Source organism: Abramis brama (genome assembly GCF_963993115.1).
Source record: "Abramis brama genome assembly, chromosome: 22".
Classification (NCBI taxonomy): Eukaryota; Metazoa; Chordata; class Actinopteri; order Cypriniformes; family Leuciscidae; genus Abramis; species Abramis brama.
Genome location: NC_139984.1, coordinates 6217139 through 6237447, shown reverse-complemented (window position 1 = coordinate 6237447; position 20309 = coordinate 6217139).

Sequence of the window (20309 nt, the reverse complement as noted above, 5' to 3'; positions counted from 1 at the left end):
ATAATGTGTCGAAGTGTCCATTGTAGAGCATTGCATTGCAATACCCCGTTCACTTTGATGTGTTCATAACATGTTTAATCTTTGAAAGTTTAAATGCAGTTTTTTTCAGCTTGCACTTCTGTAACCGGAGATTGATCACTTTTCCCATGCATGGCATCCTTCATGGTCACACACTGGCTACACACCCTCTGGCTTCACCTGCTACAGTAGCCACACCCCAAACTCTCACTATAGGTTGAGCTGGAAAGAGATTTACGGATCTGAGCGGACCACTTTCAGTGTTTTAAAGGTGCCTGGGGGGCTTAATGTTTAAACTTTTGGGGAAGATAAACCCATGAATGGCATTCTAACAGTAATCAATGGGAAATTAACTGGGTTGAGAGAATGTATTTTAACAAAAACATTTTACATATTTTTCACACCGCAGGCTTGAGCTTCGCGTCAGCTTCACGTGAAGGCTGTAATGTGATATAATGATATATAATGCTGACTTCATTTTCCAGCAGGATTTGCACCTGCCCACACTGCCAAAAGAACCAAAACCTGGTACAATGACCATGGTATTACTGTGTAATTACTGTGTGATTTCATGTAATATTCTAATTTTCTGGGATTTTGATTTCGTGGGTTTCATAAGCTGTAAGCCATAATCATCAAAATTATAACAAATAAAGGCTTGAAATATCTCACTTTGCATGTAATGAGTCTATATAATATATTAGTTTCACCTGTTAAGTTGAATTCTTGAAATAAATCAACTTTTTGATGATATTCTAATTTTATGACCAGCACCTGTATGTCTGGTATTGGAGTCTCAACCAAAGAGCTAATGAGTTGATTCAGGTGTGATTGATTAGGAAGAGTTGGAAAATGTGTAGTGTTGGTGTGCCTCCGGGAACAGGGTTGGGAAACACTAGCCTACAAGCCTCCAAAAGACTGGACTATGAAGGACCCAGCCTCAGTAGGATGCAGCCTTCTGTTTGAGAAGCACACACCGTCTGTTCCAAGGCCGGAAATGGATGGCTCATCCAAAATGTGTACTGTTGGTGTGCCTCCTGGAAGAGGGTTGAGAAACACTCCTCTATAGATGTTGGTCCATGAATGCAGGGATTTGATGCCATTCAGACACGGGAGCATTAGTGACTTCCAACGCTGATATTGGGTAATGGCATGTTAAAAGGATGTTAAACTATGAAAATATAGGCAAAATCAATCCTAATATATTTTACTGTATTGGAGCATCATGTACAAATTGTGATTCAATTCAGAGCCTGCTCTAACACACCTGTCAACCCAAAAAAATTATTGGCTAGTTTAAATGCATTTTACTTCAGCTGGATGATCAAAAGTCTGGAACATTGTTAAATATTTTTAGGAGTACAGTTGATGGCTTTATAGTGGGGTGCCTAATCCTTTTGCTGAAGATCTACCTTCCTGTAAAGTTCAGCTCCAAACCTGATCTAATGCAGGAAGCAGTTAATTACTGTATGATCTTCAGGAGCACTTGATAATTATGGACAGGTGTGTTGGAGCAGGGGCTGGAACTGAACTCTCCAGGAAGATTAATCTCCAGGAAACCCTGACTTACACAAATGTGGACTTTTTAAAAAAAATTATTGTACATTATATCAGTTTATGAATTTAATGGGAATCAAACTCATGACCTTGGTGTTGTAAGTATCATGCTCAACTGTTTGAGCTACAGAAACATGGCACACTCTTAAAGGGACACCAGGAAAGTCTGAGTGTTTTTTCTCTACGAAGCTCCCCCTAGTGTCTGGTAGTAAATGCTTTCAAACACTCTGTCTTAAAAACAAACTGTTGTCCCTCCCCCCTCGCCACGAGCAACCCAGCTGATCAGCTGTCAACCCAGCTGAGCAGAGGAACTGGCTATTTCAAAACCAGTTATGTCTACTGAGGCAAGTAAAGCAATATTTTCTTTCCAACTGATGGCGATTTTTTTTTTTTATTGTGTTGTCATGCATACTAGTATTTTTACTGGGAACGAACGATATGAACGAGGCGAACTACTGCTTTCGTGTTTGTTTGTTTTTGGGAGAGTGGACATGAGCATAAAAAAGTAGTACTGTTTACCTTTGCTTGTCTAAGAAAACATCAGAACGTTTTTTCTAGCTCGATCATGATATGTGCAACATGTTTATTGCCTATTATCAGACGCGTTGACTTAGTGACATAAAATAAAAGTGTAAGTTACACAAATAAAACCGACAGAGGAACGGCCAAACAACTACAGAAATCAAACGTGTTTGCTAATGACAATGCTAACATCAAAGTTATAGTATCTGACTAGTAAGCCCGTAACAGACAGCGATCATAATAAAAACCTTTACAGACAATAGATAACATCCTGAGGTCACAATTACTTGAAATTTAAATATTAAACACAGTTTATTCCAAAGATACTTACAAGTGCAACAGCAGTCAGGTCAGCATTCGTTTTGCAGGCTTCTGTTTCTCTCAGTTCTCGCCATACTGAAAAAGCCGGTCCGATATTTACTCGAGTCTGACATCTTGCTCGGTCAGTATCCCGTTTCCTCTTTCGTTGGTCCTCCGACAAAGATTTCCTAGCTTTCTGCTTCTTTTTTACAGGCTCAGCCATAACTCAGTCTATCGTTGCCCTTTGCTTATAGTAGACATTCTCTGCTTATATCTAGCCGGTGCTTGAATGGGGGCGTGTATGTGTACAGTGCCGTCAAGCAATTCGTTACATCGTGAGACCTGATATCACGCGATACTTCCAAAGTTGCAAGTGAGTTTTTTCCGCTCTCGGGCACCAGGAGGGTGCGAAACCACCACCATTCAACCCGAAATAAGTAATATAACCATTCCACTGACTCCGAAGCTGTTCAGTTAAGGTTAAAAAGTTACCTGGTGTCCCTTTAACCTAGCTTGTTAGGCGGCTAGTTAGCAACTACATTTAATTTAAATTTCCCTATCATCCATGGAAAAGTATTCTGTGTAGTCTAATTTAACTTCATGCACTATGTATTCTGAAACGGACTCCTCTGATGTGAACACATTGACATAGATTTCAGATGCAGTCTAGATTTCTTTTCTTTTCTCTTTTCTGATTTGGTTGGAACTGGTGACAGGATTAAGTGTTTTTACAGAATCTGTATAGAGGGAAGTTTTACAGAACATGTCTGGCAGCCCCTGGCCTTCTCCCTAGAGCCCCACACATCGCTAACACACACACACACACATACCACTCACTAACATGCTCATGAGTGCAGGTGTTTGTTTCTAATTGGCTAGTTAGCTGAGAGACGTGTCTTACCTGACTGCTTACTGCTGATGCGTGTCTCATGGCGATGAAGAGCCGGTGAAGCCTGTCAGAACTCAGGGTCCGACACACACAATTTGAAGTGGCACTTTGTCAGCAATTAGCCTAGATTTAGTGTGCTCATGTTGGTGCTCTGATGGGATTGTTAGGAAATGTCACTAACCTCTATTTTTTTTAGAGCAAGTCGCTGGTTTTCATGGGGTTTCCAGTGGGTGGATTTTACCAATCAGCTGATAATGAAAATATGGAAAGATAAGAAGATAAAATTACATCACTGGAATATGTCAACATGAGAGTGCTCTCTGTTCTTCTCAACAGATTGTGAACTGATGTTTACCAAACCACCAGACTGAGGTATTATCCATTATGCTAAAGCTGAATGATTTTTAAGCTTATCTAATGCTTGTGGACATGGTGGTTAATTTTTGTGAAATGGTTTGTCCACCAGCTGGTGTGTTTGACGTTTCTTAATGGTATATTAATTATTATGTGACATGTATTGTTGTTAGAGGAAGTGGTGGAATAGATCCAGAATGTTAGTTTGACACTTTGCCGTGATGTTCTTGTGACACATCATTTGCTCAAAGAGACAGTGTGTTCTATGTTTATTTTTCACTTGATGTAAATCAGGTGATGTTTCAAAGCCTTATTGTTTTCATCAGCTCCTGAAAACCTTCTGTGGCTGAATATTGAATCCGTATCACTAGATGATATTTGTCTCTTTGATTAGGAGTGTCTTGGTGTTACTGAGGCAGTGGGTCTGTTAGTGCTCTTTACAATTGATTTAATAGACTTTGACGATAGCATGTCAAGCTAATAGCGTGCTACTCTAATAAGCCTAAATTCGCACGCCATTTTAATTATATTGAATCATTATTATCAACACTGTTCAATATGGAATGAGGTGTAGCCCTATTTATTAACATTTTTCTCTCTTTTCTTGGAATCTTGGTTGGATGTTTTCAATATGGGGTTGAATTATTCCGACTGTTTCCAAAAAACAAGACATATTTTTTTTTCTTGCATGTATGCATCATTCAGTCATGAAACACTTCTGAGCAGCTGGTTTTCTTAAAGCCTGTTCGCTTTGGCCAATCGATCTGTTTGTTCTCTGTATGTAACCTATTTATTTCCGTCCCAAACCAGCTCAGTGCAGCATGCCATGGGTATTTTCCTAGCCCTCCACCTTCCCCAGCACCACCTGCCTAAATCTGCTAGGGGGTTCTCCCTACTTTCCTTGAGCAGCTCACATTCTGTTCACCGCATTTATGTGCATGTTTCGGCCTTCACTCATCCAGCGTCATGTTTCGAGTTTGTTTTCTGGTCTAGTGTTTTTGACGTTAATGGTTAACGTAAAAATAGTGTTTCTACGTTAATGGTTTGCTGAAACCAGCTCCCGTGACAGTAGCAGATCTAGTCCACCAAGACTAAGCTTATGCACATTCCATTATATACATAGATATCAGGTAATATCAGACATTTCACATAGGTCACTCAGCATATTTTTTTTTATAAATCTCTTAATTAACTATTGAGTCACTTGTAGAATATAACACCTGGGCATGCGAAAAGAGTAAGAATAAGAATGTTATTTGTTCTTTCACTTTCTGGTCCAGCCCTTGAGTGATTGCATCCTTCACCTTTATGGCAGCGTTTGGGATATTTTACAGGCTACTCAACTGCCCAAGCTAAAGAACCTACAGCTGTTCCCTTTGTGTTTCTGCCACTCATAAAAAGACATGAAATCACCGATTTTATACATTTATACACGACACAAGCTCTTTTCCACAGTCCAGTTACACTCATAAACACAGATGGCCCCTCACTACACTTTTATAATGCAACCCAATCACTTGCACCCGGATGCCAAGAACCACCTCACTCGTGTCCTAAAGACTCTGACAAATGAATGACATTTACAGATAGAGTCTGATCATGCCGTTTGGGTAATTTATAGTACTATATACATTGTTGTAAAATGGATAGCTTTGACTATAAATTTTGATTGGATGAGACTGTTGCAGATAAACGCACACCTGTGACCACATTCTACGTTAATGGTTAATAACTACGTTAATTTCAAGTTATTTTAAAGCATATTAAACAGCCTAAACTAGCAAATTATATTACTTGGCATATTTTAGATTACGTTTTAGAGCGTTACATCAACCAGTTGCCTGTATTATAATTTAGATTGTGTTTTATTTTGAACAAAATTGCCTCTAGGTAGGTTACAGAAGGTTTGCTTCATAGAGTCACACACCTTTAATCCGGGTGCTTTACGACTGTTGCTTGTCAGACTGTACAAACATGATCCCCGGTGTAATCCTTGTAATGATCTCAGTTGTCATTAATGTCAGGCGGTACAACGGTCAAGTTGCGCTAAAAATAGATGCACGCAAGAAGACTTGTCTGGCGTTTTACGTCATCAATCCGTAAAATGTTCAGTTACTGTGATTTACATGCGGGATATAAATTTTGGCTAGCGAACAAAAACAATCTCTAGCGTTAATTTTGATCATGGCTGAAAAAAAAATGTAGACGTGTCACGTGTGTGTTGAGCAAGTGGTGGTTTCCCTTTCAGTCGGTCGCGTTCGACGTTACGTCGACATGCCGACGTAACGTCTTCCGTTCCCTCCTTCAGAGAACGAGAGTTACATACGTTACCGAGACGTTTGTTGTTGTCTCTCTTATTGCGTTATCAGGTTCTGCATTCCTATTGGTATTTGATTTGATGGTTGTCGTAGGTTGACTGAGCCTCAAATCTTCTGACTTCATTAGAGGTCAAATTTGTTCACAATGGTAATTAATCAGCTGTCGGCTAACATGTCAAACTAGCAATCAAAGACTTCAGATTTTGGCCCAGGATCAGAGGAATCTTTTATGATTCACAAAATTTGTCTCAGACGGCCAAATCATGTCCAAAATAAATACAGTGCATCCAGCTTTAACCAAGTTCATTTAAGCATGCTTGCCAGAGCCTCTGCCTCTATTTCACTGCACCTTATGCCGAGTTCACACTGCCCGATTTTCAAAGTAGTCGGGTCACTGTTCTTTTCACACTGCACGACTATCTGGGGTAACATTCAATTGCTGGTGTGTTCACACTGCATCATGGATCGGTGACAGGGGGTTTCACACTGCATGACTTTAAACTACGTTTCACAACCTAACACACGCAAGAAGTGATAAGGAAATAACGCAAGATCACTCGTGCGTGAGACTGAAATTATTAAAATTATAGCATGCAAGAAGATTTGTGATCCAAATTGTCTTTGTGCTGATTGCAGCGAAAGGAGAAAAAACACTTTAAGCAGGAGGAAATGGTTGGGGAGACGAGGGAGCACGGATTGTGTGTTCTGCAAAGAGAGTTGGGGATAAATAAATAATTTTGCAATGTGCTGCTGTTGCTGCTGGTCAAGCAAATGTTTGTGCTTCGTTTCCGTTTGATATAATTGTAAATATATCTATTAAAATACTGATATTCTCCCTGAACTTCCCGCTGTCCTGTTTCTTGCTCTCTCATTGGCTGTAGGTCATCGCCGATGTAGTTTTCAGTCAGAACACATTCACACAGCAGGATTTTGCATGTTAAACATTAACACATTAAAGCATTGGCTACATTCCTGAAAAGGAATGGGAATCATGAGAAGGTTCACAAAATGGTCTTCAGCTTCTGAAGAAAACATTTGAATCAAACGACTCTGGCAGGCTTCACATTGTAGCCCACAAACCATCTATTCCCAAAACGGTTAGCATACATGTTGTTGTAATTAAAATCAGCCTGATTCTGGGGCACCTTCTTGACAGTGCAACTGTTTTTTAGGACAGTTCTTATTGATAGAGCATTAAAGCTCAGGATCTGGAACAATGAACAGAAGGTGGGCTCTATTTTCTTGGTTCTGCTCTGGATGTTACTCACATTAATAATGTTCATGTGCCATGAATTGAGTGTTAAAGGAATCATTTCCCAAAAATGACAATTCTGAGCATGAGTACATGACTATATATCATTGTATGCTTGAATTGTATGGAAAAGAACAACATGCATATGCTGTTAAATATCCCTACCTCTGTGAGAAAATGTTGAAAAAGTTTGTCTTTTTTTCTGAAGTGTAAAAAGAAATATTGGACAGTAACTGTTTTTATCTATCTTTCCATCCCTCCGTATGTTTAGTTAGTTAGTTAATTACTGTAGTTATTTTTTTATTTACATTTAGAGGCATTAATGGAGAGTAAAGGATCAGGAAATCAGTTTCACTTGAACTTGTGTCTCCTTGATGTTTATATTTTTGTATTTTCTGAAGTCTGACAGCACATCACCACAGCAAAATTTCCATATTCCAGATATGATCTGTCAGTGTGTTTTATCTTCTTGGTTCATACATCTGATATGGAAAAGATCATCTCACCCTGAACTGATCATAAGAATATGAGATATGATAGGGGCGCATGGCAAGATGCTCAGGTTTCTGTTGGTGGGAATCCCCCCTTATAAAATCAAGCTGAATTTGATGATGGTGGTCCTTATCAAAACAGTCTTCAACAAAGGACTGCTGAAATCTCGCTGCCTAAAATACAGTCTGCACTTGCCAAGATGGAGTTACAGTACATGTCCACGAGAAATGATGATTCATAAGTATTTTTGACCAGTTTATTAAAAAGAAGTATTTGTTTGTTTGTTAACTGGACTACACTGGCCACACTCTATGCTTGTTATTGCTATCAACTAATGATTATTTCTCATTTCTTTGTCTTTGTATTATTTCAAAGCACCCTGACTCAAATAGTTAACTCACATTTCAGACAAGTTTCCATATCTCTTACAGAGTGGCCATACTGTATTATAGTACTGTGTAGTACATGTATACATATATCTTATATTTACATAGTATCTGCCATAATGTCTGCACTTTACTGGTGCTTATATTCCCAGACTGCTCTACAGCTTGGATAAATTAATCATTTTCTTGTTTACTAATGATCAAAGTATGTGTTCTTTTACAGTTTTTTTGGATTGCTTAAACACGATTTTCAAAACAGGGCCCGTGTTTTCAAAACACTACACACAATTAGCACAACCACACACCCAATTAGCAAAACACTACAGATCCTTTGCATAATTAAACACTCTTGTAAAAACTATACACTTCTGTTTAAAAACTACACTTTGTTACCATATGAAACACACACGTTTCACATTACTATACTCTGTTTGCACGAGTTACACTCTGCTGTGATAAACCTAAAACACTTTTAGCACTTCTACTTCCCTATGATTAGAGTAGGCTACCATCAACAAAGTGCAAATATAATGTAAATTCACCAAACACTACACAAGACCAGTGTTGCAGACTGAAGAAACTCATTTATTTCTCAACACGCCCAAAATGTTGACAAGGAGATTCATAATACTGTAACAAATGTCACTTTACGTATTGTACTGTAAGTTTACTGTTACAGTTTTTCTCGATTGTTTACACACATTTTCTGAAAGCATGCCTCATATTCTCAGAACTCTACACACAAATCCAAAAAAACACACACAATGGGCAAAACCCCTCAATTCTCCTGCAAAATGAAACTTTACATTCAAAACAATGTTATTTCTTCTCAAAATGGTATTTTGTTTTCAAATGACACACACAAACCATCATATGAATAGACATTATTATTATTCAAGAACCAGTTGAACACTGATGTGCTCAATGTAAAACACTATGATGAATGGAAAACACTTCTTCTCCATTCATTATAAGGACTTAGGCCTTTTTTTGTTCAGTGTTACACTTTCTACAGACAGTACATACATAAGTGTGTTGTAAAATATTTGAGAATATTGTTTTTATACTCAGAAAACACAAATACATGGTAACAAATATATTTAATTTTTCCCACAAAAACAATATACACAGTGTACATCCCAACCAACACAAAGTTGTTCATACAGTGGTCTACATACAAAACAACAGAAGAATTTACTGTATACAGTTACAGTAAAAACAAAAAATCCAATGTTGGCATCCATTGCTCCATTGAAGAGCTCACCTGTTGCCCTTTTATGCTAAAGCTCTGATTGCTAATTGTAAAACTGTGTGACGGGTGTTTGCCCATGTGATGAGTCAGTGTGCATATTTGAATGGCAGTGTGTTCCTTGTGAAAACAAGAGATTTTCTGCATGAAAATTGTGCCAAAAGCAGAGAATTGTGTGTAGTGTTTTGAAAAAGGTGTGTTTTAGAACTGCAATCTGAGTGTAAAGCAGGAATTGTGCTTGTAGTTTAGCAGAATTGGTTCAGGGGGTTGGTGAATGAGTTACATGTTGTGGTAATTGTGTCTTAAGTACCAGAATTTGTGTGTAAACAATTGAGAAAAACTGTAAAAAAAAAAAAAAAAAAAAAAAAAAAATAGACATCGTCTCTTCGCCTAGCTGGATCTGGCCAGAGAATTTCATCAACATCGCAGGCAATGTTGTCATTAGCAAGACACCTTGGAAAGAAACGTCTTGAATGACGAATCCATACTTGCATTGCTGCTAGCTCCATCTGGTCACAGGCCTCCTCCATGGCTTGGATGACGGAGATCATATACCTTCCACCGCCATGCCGAGAAAAACTCTTCTATAGGGTTGAGGAATGAAGAGTATGGTGGAAGATATAGGACGGTGAAATGTGGATGTTGCTGAAACCAGTTCTGAACCAGAGCAGAGTGGTGGAAAGACACATTGTCCCAGACAACAATGTATTGCATATGATCGATTTGATTTGCTGCTGTTATGTTGTGCAGTTGGTACAAGAATGTAAGTATGAGTGCTGTGTTGTAAGGGCCCATATGGGCATGGCGGTGGAGGACCCCATTCTGTGTAATGGCTGCACAGAGTGTTATATTACCCCCACGTTGCCCTGGGACATTGACTATAGCCCTGTGGCCAATGATGTTTCTTCCCCTCCTTCGTGTTCTCGTCAGGTGGAACCCAGCCTCATCTACGTAAATGAACTCATGCTGGATCTCCTCTCCATCCATCCGTAAAACTCTCTGAAGAACAGTGTCAGGCAAAATTGTGTAGTTCAGTGTAGATCTAGTATACATATTACAGTACAGTAAAAGATTATGAGACAGTATGCAAGATCACACTGCTAAAGTGAATACATACCTCTGCATAATCATGCCGCAGTCGTTTCACCCTTCGAAAGGCACTCGAAAGGCACTCGATAAATTTGCTTCATTTGAATATGTTTTTTTTAGGATGCGTGCCAGTGTTGATGTTGAGACCTGATGGATATCGTTGAAACTGGCGTGGTTATTGACAATGTTAGCTTGGAGCTGATTGAGTGTTATAGCATTGTTGGCCAAAACCATGTTTACTATCTCCCTCTCTTGCTGTTCTGTGAACATAGGAGGCCTCCCCCCTTGTCGTTCCTGACCCTCAATCCTATGTAGAAAAAAAAGAAAAAAACAGTATACAATAGTACAGTAATTTCACAGGAAAAGGTAACAGAAGTGCTGATAGTGCATAGAATACAGTACTGTAAGCATTTACTGAAACCGTGCAGATGTTTTTGATATGATGATATTTTTACAATACCTATTTTCCAGTCGAAATGTTCTTATCACACTTGCCACTGTGTATCGGCTTAGATTTGGCTGTACTCGCAGTCCAGCCTCCCTCAGCGTCAGGCCGTGGTTGACAACGTGGTCAACCAGTGTTGCGTGGATCTCATTTGTCAGATTCGGTCCTCTTTGAGCACCTTGTCTTCCTCTTCCTCTTCCTATTCCTCTTCCTCTACCTCTTCCTATTCCTCTTCCTCTACCTCTACCTCTACCTCTCTACCTCTACCTCTCTACCTCTACCTCTACCTCTACCTCTCTACCTCTACCTCTACCTCTACCTCTACCTCTACCTCTCTACCTCTACCTCTACCCCTCTACCTCTACCTCTACCTCTACCTCTCTACCTCTACCTCTACCCCTCTACCTCTACCTCTACCTCTACCTCTCTACCTCTACCTCTACCTCTACCTCTACCTCTACCTCTACCTCTACCTCTACCTCTCTACGTCTACCTCTACCCCTCTACCTCTACCTCTACCTCTCTACCTCTACCTCTACCCCTCTACCTCTACCTCTACCTCTACCTCTACCTCTACCTCTCTACCTCTACCTCTACCTCTACCTCTCTACCTCTACCTCTACCCCTCTACCTCTACCTCTACCTCTACCTCTCTACCTCTACCTCTACCTCTACCTCTACCTCTCTACGTCTACCTCTACCTCTACCTCTCTACCTCTACCTCTACCCCTCTACCTCTACCTCTACCTCCAGCATGGCCTCCATCTCTTCCTCTTCCTCTGTTGATTCCTCCTCTGTTGATTCCTCTTCCTCCCCTTCCTCCTCCTCCTTGTCCTCCTCCTCGTTCTCCTCGTTCTCCTCCTCGTCTTACTCTTTCTCTGACTCTTTCCATTGTGCTTGAAGACCGATGAACTCACCTGCTGCTTTTTATAGTGCTTATACACCGGATTGGTGTGTCTACAATTAAGCAAAAAAGTGTTTGCACACCTGATGACTGTGTTGAACCAATTGGTTGGACGGTGCGGTAATTTGACAGTCAGTGCTTTGGTATTGCAAGGAAGTGACTTCATGATAGATTTTTGTGTGTAATGTATGTTAAGTGTGTTTAGTGTTTTGCAAATCACTGTGTGTAGAGTTTTGCAACAAGTGTGAGGTTGACAATGTGCTTATAGTTGTGCAAATATGGGCTGATGTTTTGCTTCTTAAGTGTAAGGTTTTGCTAATAGTGTACTACTTTTAATTTTAGTGTGTAAGAAATCCAAAAAAAAACTGTAAATGATGTATGCTGATTAAGCACGTTTGAGTTTTGTATGCAAATTGTTGATACCTGTGTGTCGTTCAATTAGCTTCATAATTCTGTGCTAGTGAAAAAAAATACAAAAATAATTCAAAGTAAATAAGTAGATTCAGTTCATGTCTTTTTTTAAAATATGGACATTGAATAAGAACATGTTCTCTTTATTTGTTGCGATTAAATTCAGGTGCTTAAAAAGGTTTGATGACAGTCCTGTCAAGAAAAGAAAAAGAAAATGAAAGGCCTGATGTGGTTCACTGCTAAACACTCAATAAGACAAAGTTCAGTAGTCCAGTTCACCTTACTAACCATCACTACACACATTATTCACGCTCTCACTCACAGATTTCTCAGGAAAACATCTGGCTACGTGCCTTTTGCATAGATTTTTTTTGTTCAATTACTGTTTCTTTGCACATCAAACAGAAAAGAAAGAACCAGACTTCTCCACATTCCGGCAGCGTGCCTCACTCCGGACAAACTTCACACACCTTCCTTTCTCCGTTTCCAACCTGTTCTCTCTTTCCACGGCCAGCACTCGGGGAGTCGCACATGAAAGAGCCGCCTATAAAAGAGAGCTAATCTCCCAGTTCTTAAAACACGCTGCGTTTATTTTTACAATCTGCAGCTGCACCTCCCCAGAGCCGCCAGTTACGTGTGCTTGCATGCATGCATGTGTGTGTGTGGAAAGTGTTCTGGAGTTGAAATCGAGAAGAAATGTAAGAACGTATGATGGAGAAAAGAGAAAGAGACCTTTATTGTTCTCCAGAGAGGAATTATATTTTCACATTTTCTCAGGCCTTCACAATATCTGCAGTTTAGACGCTAAAAAGAAAACTCAACGTGCTACTTAAACCAAGCAGCATTTGCAGTGCTAACATTTAAAGAGAAAAAAAATGTTTGAACACTAAACTCTGCTGGGGAAAAAACAGCTTAATCCAGTTTTTGCTGGTTTAACTTGTTTAAGCTGGTTTTGCTAAACTCGCTGGGCCAGGTTAGGTTTTGCCTGGTTTGTTGGTTGGTTGTTCTCCCTGACCAGCTGACAAGTGTTTGTACCTCTCTGAAACTGGAAACATTCCTGAAAAATACAGCGTAAACAGGCTGTCCAGGCTGGTTTATGCTGATCTAGCTGGTGGACCAGCATAGTCATGCTGTTCTGAAGCAAAACTGAGCTGGTGTAGCTGGTCCAACAGTTTCTAATGCTGGGGTGAGTTTCCCGTACAGCGACTTAATTCTGTAACTCTACCATTGGTATGATGCATCGTTGAAGAAATAAACTAGTCACGACTGTTTCCCGAAACTGTACTGTCGCAAATTGGTCATTCAACCACGTTGGTTAATGATGTTACGCACATGGTGGAGTAATAACTTTTTTTTAATGAATCTGTTTGAGATCTAATTAATGCTAGATGTTTTGTTATAAATTATGGACATAGCATCTGAGGACTATTTCTAATTTTTCTAATCTCTTTCGGTAACACTTTAGAATAATGGTCCGTCATTAATAAGTAACTATGCAGGAAGTAATGCAGGACTAATGAGTAGTTCTACATTAACACCTCAGCTACTACTATTAACTAATATGGAAAAATATTAACTAATCAGTAAGTAATATCGAATTTAGGACTAAGATAGTTCCTTATTAGGCAATCAGATTGAGATTGGCATCAAGAACTAATAAGTAATTATGACAACTTATAAAGAATTACTACTTAATTACTAATCACAACATTATCGTGTCTGAGACGTTAGCAATTATCTTTTTTTTACCTTCAACGTGGTCATAAAATATATCACTACTTACTCAAGTGTTACCTAGTCACTCTTCAAGGACTACTTGTGATCTGGACAATTATTTTAAAGTGAAAAAGATGTTATTCACTTTAAAATAATGGTCCAGATCACTAGTAGTTCCTGCATAGTGACTAGGTAACACTTGAGTAAGTAGTGATGTATTTTATGACTATTTTCATAGTAAAAATGATGACTGATTATGTCTCAGACACACGATAATGTTCTTTATAATTTGTCAGTTAGTTAATAGTTATTAATGAAGCTAATCTCATTAAGTAATTATTGATTACCTAATAAGGAATAATCTCCTAAATTGTATATTACTTACTGATTAGTTAAGCTTGTTTCTTTATTAGTTAATAGTAGTAGCTGAAGTGTTAATGTAGAACTACTCATTAGTCCTGCATTACTTCCTGCATAGTTACTTATTAATGACGGACCATTATTCTGAAGAGTTACCTCTCTTTCTTACGTACTAGAGCACGTTCGCACATGCGCACTCTTCAAAAATTACGCTTTAGATTTCTTGACAAACTAAAACTAAACAAACTGAATGTCAGTTTGCTTATTTGTCTCAAGATAAGGATTTATTGAGTCCACATGTCATGCAAACAAGAAACACAGCTTCTAACCACAGCTCGAGAGCTGTCGTTCCAAACCACACAACTTTGCGATGCTGTTTGCGAATGTTCATTGGAACGATGGTTTCGGGAAACACCGACTCGTTGAACTGCTGATAACAACAGAACTTGCGACCATAGTTGGCTAACGATGCTTTCGGGAAACGCAGCCCTCGAGACCAGAAAACCAGCATCCCAGGCCAAACATAACTTATGATGGTGACTAGCAATGCTGGATTTTTCAGCAAGGAAAACAGACCAACTGGCCCTAACAAACCTGGCCCTGCTGGGAGACCAACTAACCACTTCTTCTTTTCAATAGAAAGTCGCTGAAGAAAAGTCTTCTGAGCTGGGACTGTGAATCAGGGTGATTTTTTTTCTTTAAAGACTCATATGTGCAATGAGAGTCAGGGTTGAGCTCTATGGCCCACATTATGAGGTCCCACCCTGAAATGAGGCCTGACCCTTAAACTCTTCTGGGTTGACACCTGCTCAGTCGTCTACTAAACCCTCTGCGGGGTCACCAGGGTTTTCCTGGCCAGGGTTCAGGGACTATAGCAAAAAAAATATGATTCCTCGTAGAACATCTGCGAGAAGATTAAAGTTCATTTGTTGGAGATGAGAAACTCATGGACTGCTCTAAACACTGGTCTACCTCTTCTCCAAAAATGCCTCCAGTATAACATACAAGTAATATTAGTTACAGTATTTCTGAATTGCTAAAACACATTTTTTGAATGTTTCTCTCGCTTTCTCAAAACCTTCCAGACTTCATTCCTCTGTATACATGTGCTGCATTACATTCAACACAGTAAAGATGTACAGTAACTCAATAGTGCTGTATAATCTCTGGACATGATTACTTACTTGTACATATTGATATCGTAGCTCTTTTACCCTCTCAGAATTTCTCTCAAATGGTACTCTGTAGGCTTGTTTGAGACTTATCAGGTTGCGTTTCAGGACACGGTCAATTGTGGAGAGACTCACACTGTTGATTCCTTCAAAGTTCACGTTGTCTTCCTCAACTCGCTGTTGTATTTCACGCAGACGAATTAGATTATTTTGAAGGACCATATTGACAATAATGGTCTCCTGCTGTTGTGAGAACATACCTCTCCTTCCACCGGCATGTGGCAGTCTTTCAATTCTAGCAAATAAAACCTCTTGTTAGAATTGTACAGACAGGCCTAATGCATTGAAATGTCACCAAATATGTACAATACATAAAATACTATTATTTTTAATACTACTATTAGTTTTACTGTAAAACTGCAAGAAAAGGGCCAATTTTTAGAGATATGTTACAGTAATTTACTGAGACGTTCCACAACTGTACATACTGTACTGTAAGTTTGAGGGACCACAAATGATAGAACCTGTTCTCTTCTCTGAATGTCCTGACAATGGAGGCCACAGAGAACCTGCTTATATTTGGCTGAACATGAACTGCTTCCCTCATACTCATTCCATGAACCAGAACATGGTGTATGATTGTTGCTCTAATTTCATTGGAAATGATGGCTCTTGTTCTTCCTCCTCTTGTCTCCTCCTCCTCCTCTGTCTCTTCCTCCTCCTCCTCTGTCTCCTCCTCCTCCTCTGTCTCTTCCTCCTCCTCTGTCTCTTCCTCCTCCTCCTCTGTCTCCTCCTCCTCCTCCTCTGTCTCTTCCTCCTCCTCCTCTGCCTCTTCCTCCTCCTCCTCTGTCTCCTCCTCTGTCTCCTCCTCCTCCTCTTCCTCTGTCTCCTCCTCCTCCTCTGTCTCTTCCTCCTCGTCCTTCTCTGTCTCTTCCTCCTCCTCCTGTCTCCTCCTCCTCCTCCTCCTCTGTCTCTTCCTCCTCCTCCTCCTCCTCCTCCTCCTCTGTCTCCTCCTCCTCCTCCTCCTCTGTCTCCTCCTCCTCCTCCTCCTCCTCCTCCTCTGTCTCTTCCTCCTCCTCCTCCTCCTCCTCCTCTGTCTCCTCCTCCTCCTCCTCTGTCTCCTCCTCCTCCTCCTCTGTCTCTTCCTCCTCCTCCTCTGCCTCTTCCTCCTCCTCCTCTGTCTCCTCCTCTGTCTCCTCCTCCTCCTCTTCCTCTGTCTCCTCCTCCTCCTCTGTCTCTTCCTCCTCGTCCTTCTCTGTCTCTTCCTCCTCCTCCTCTGTCTCTTCCTCCTCCTCCTGTCTCCTCCTCCTCCTCCTCCTCTGTCTCTTCCTCCTCCTCCTCCTCCTCCTCCTCCTCCTCCTCCTCCTCCTCCTCTGTCTCCTCCTCCTCCTCCTCCTCTGTCTCCTTCCACTTCCACTTCCACTTCTACTTCTTCCTTCTCTCCTGCCCTCCATTGTGAAAATCACACATGCCATTTGGATTTGACATGGCTTTATATCCTGATTACTGATTAGGTGCAACACATTACTGATTTGAAACAGGTTTGTTCAATTTTGAGTGCTTGTGTGTTACCGATGACAACAGTGTGTTGCTTGTGTTTCACTTTTGGGGGCTGTGTTGTGCCATTCTGAGTTGAAGTGCACCACAATGCTAAATGTGCTTTGCCAATGACAATGTGTTTACAGTTTTGCACAAAGACTGATTCCGATTTGCTAGTTGTGTTTAACCACATGAGAAGTGTTTAAAGTTCTGCAAACTGTGCGATTCAATCAGTAAAGTGGTTTGTACACTTGCAACTTTGGTTTTGCAAATGGATTTTAGTGTTTTAGCAATTCAGAAATACTGTAACATAAAAAAAAAAATCATTACTAGGCACCTCTGCTTCAAATGTGTGTTCTTTTCAAATTGCGGTTTTATTCAAATGGAGTGGAGACAAAAAGTATTAGATGCGTCATAGATATGTGGGGCACAAAAGTTGTGCTGGTCAAATACATTTGTCCTGTTGTCGGAAGTAGTGCAACTGTGGACAATGACAGAAACAATATAATCTCATTACAGTTTGGAACTGTTTTGTTAAAAATTAGCATGGATTCCCATGATCTCATTTGTACATTTCCCTGCCTTCTGCTCAGACTCAGTGACCGTTGTGTTCATGGTTATGTTTTGTAAGGCTTTGTTCACACTAAAACGTTGTAACACAGTTCGTTGTTGTGGGAAGAAGGAGGCGGGAACCGGCGAACATTAACAACTTTAATAATAAAATAAACAAATACAAAATGAAAGTAAAGACAGCAGCCCTTCACGGATTACTGCTGTCACATACAATAAAACAAACAAAACACAAGTCCAGGCCTGTCCTCTCTCGTTCTTCATTGTTGTCGCTCCTCCTTTTATGCTTCCGCTCCTCCGTGAGAGATACGAGACCGGTGCGTCGCGCAGGTGTCGCTCATTATCAATCACGCCACCGGCCTCGCGCCGCTCTCCCACGGCCCTCAGCCTCGTCCTGCTCGCCACAGACGTCTTCGTTTTAAAACGCATCTTTTTCTCTCTGTTTTGGCCTTCTGTCCACACTGAGACAGCATTTTTATTAAAGCTACACTTGTCATTTTTTAAGTTGATTCTTAGCAAAAAACACTTTGTTCTTTCAAAATGATATGTGCTCATTTATGTGTAATTACTTCCACCAACTAATCAAGTATTCTCATAAGCGTAGAATCTGCCATTCAGAATACATATGAGCGAGTCGCTCGAATGGCGGCAGCCATCTTGCGCCTCCATCTTGAAAATACATTAGCCAAAGAGGGACATACCGGGAAATTCAAGCTTCGCCTTTCGTGCTTTTACACTCTTTGGCACCGTGACGAATGCAAGGGGGAGATTACTCGCGACTGCCGGCAGATTTGAAAGCCTGTTGAAGATGGAGGATCACGCCTATTCTCGAGGACATGTAACAGAGGAAGCGAAAGAGAGAATTAAAACGACAAGGGAACCTGATAGCTGATGTTAGCAATGAAATGGTACCAAAATAACGAAAACATAAAACTATTATTCGTTTTACATAGAGGTCATAACCTACATGTTAACTGACTAAATAACTAAATGCAATTTGTAATAGTTTTCTAAAGTAACCTCATCACTTGAAGGAACTCTCATGGACGAAGTCGACCTGGAAGCCATGTTAATCTTGGAATAATACGGCCACCGTAGGAGTTAAAACGCCCTCGGAATGGGAGGGGCTAGAAAGTAATATTCAGTTGGTAGTCATAAACAATTTCTCCGCTAGATGGGAGAAAATCCTACACAGTGTAGTTTTAACGAAAACGAAGCTTTCTGAAAACGCTCTCCAAAGTGGATAAATTTGAAAACGCCATTTTCGCACTGCAGTGCGGACTGTCAAAACGGAGGTATTTAAAAACGATGATGTAAGTTCAGTCATGTGACGTATATTGTACCAATAGATATTCATGTTTATACCGGTATTGTGCCTGTTATGAGCTATTCACTTTCACACTGTTGCTAATATATGTTACTTTGCACACTCTTCATATCACAGTCCTGCAAAGATGACACAAAATTCACTCACATCTGCGGCAAAAACATGAGCAGTTTTAGCATTTTAGACCAAACATAATGGAGAGTGAGTGTGACCTAGTGAATGCTGAGATATTTTGCTAAATAAAATGATCCTGCCAGAAGAATTGCGTGATAACTTTATAATTTATTTTTCCATCTGTATCATCTCAGTGAGCTTTTGTGAGGTTTTACTCATGCGCTGTAAGGTGAATTTAGCGTTTTCCAACGTTTCAGTGTGGATGAGAAACTTTTGGAAAACGCCTGAAAACACTAGTGTCGAGAATGTTTTTAAACGAAAATGGCGTTTTCAAATGTATCCAGATTAATGTAGGCGTAGCCTAGGAATCTTTCTTTTTTATTTGAAATTGTCATATAGAAAAATAGTTACACTTTCCCGTGAAATCGGGTTTTCAGAAATAGAACGGGCATCAGGCAACACTTTATTTTACGGTAACATAGTTACATGTTACTGCATGTACTTACTACAGTAATAACAGTACATTATGCATAATTACAGCTAACCCTAAACCAAATCCTAACCGTAACTCTATAGTAAGTACATTAATATTACTCAGTACTTATTTGTGAGTAGAATGTAACTACGTCACCTGAAAGGTGCAGTCTGTAAGAATGACAGCTAGTGGTCGAAATAGGTACTGCAGTCCAAATTCAAAATATCGGAGATCGGACAGTTTTAGGACACACAACAGGAACAAGAGCAATTGACAATAAAAACTGGTAAATTGGCAACGTGCAGTATTGCACAGACCAAAGTAAAATAACTGGCTGTAGAAAAGAGTATGTGAACTCAGCATGTTTCCCAAATATCTGCAAACATATTATGGTATTTGAATGCTTTAGTAGAGTGAAAAAGTTACATACAGCACCTTTAAAATAAAGTGTAACCCGGGCAAGATTCTCCTCAAATTGTTGCCCTGATAGTAGTAAATCGAAAATTTTATCACAGTAGAAGACATTTTACATTATTGCATTATATGCTTACATACTTGACACGCTTGAGAACACAACGATATGATATTTGGATGGAGTGTGCTTCAGATTTTATCATTGAGAAGGCAAGGGACACCTCTCCTTTTATCTGTCCTGAATTTGTTCTCTAGTATTTTCTCATTTCAACTCCCACCATCTCTTTATTCTTCCATCCTAGTCCCACAGTTCTTTAATGCTCTGAGGAATGACAGATGTAGTCTGATTATCTGTGCATTTGCATGTGTACTGCACTAAACTTTTCAGGATTCAGTTTGTGAGAGATTCTTTGTGCATGAAGGAAAACAAGTAGCC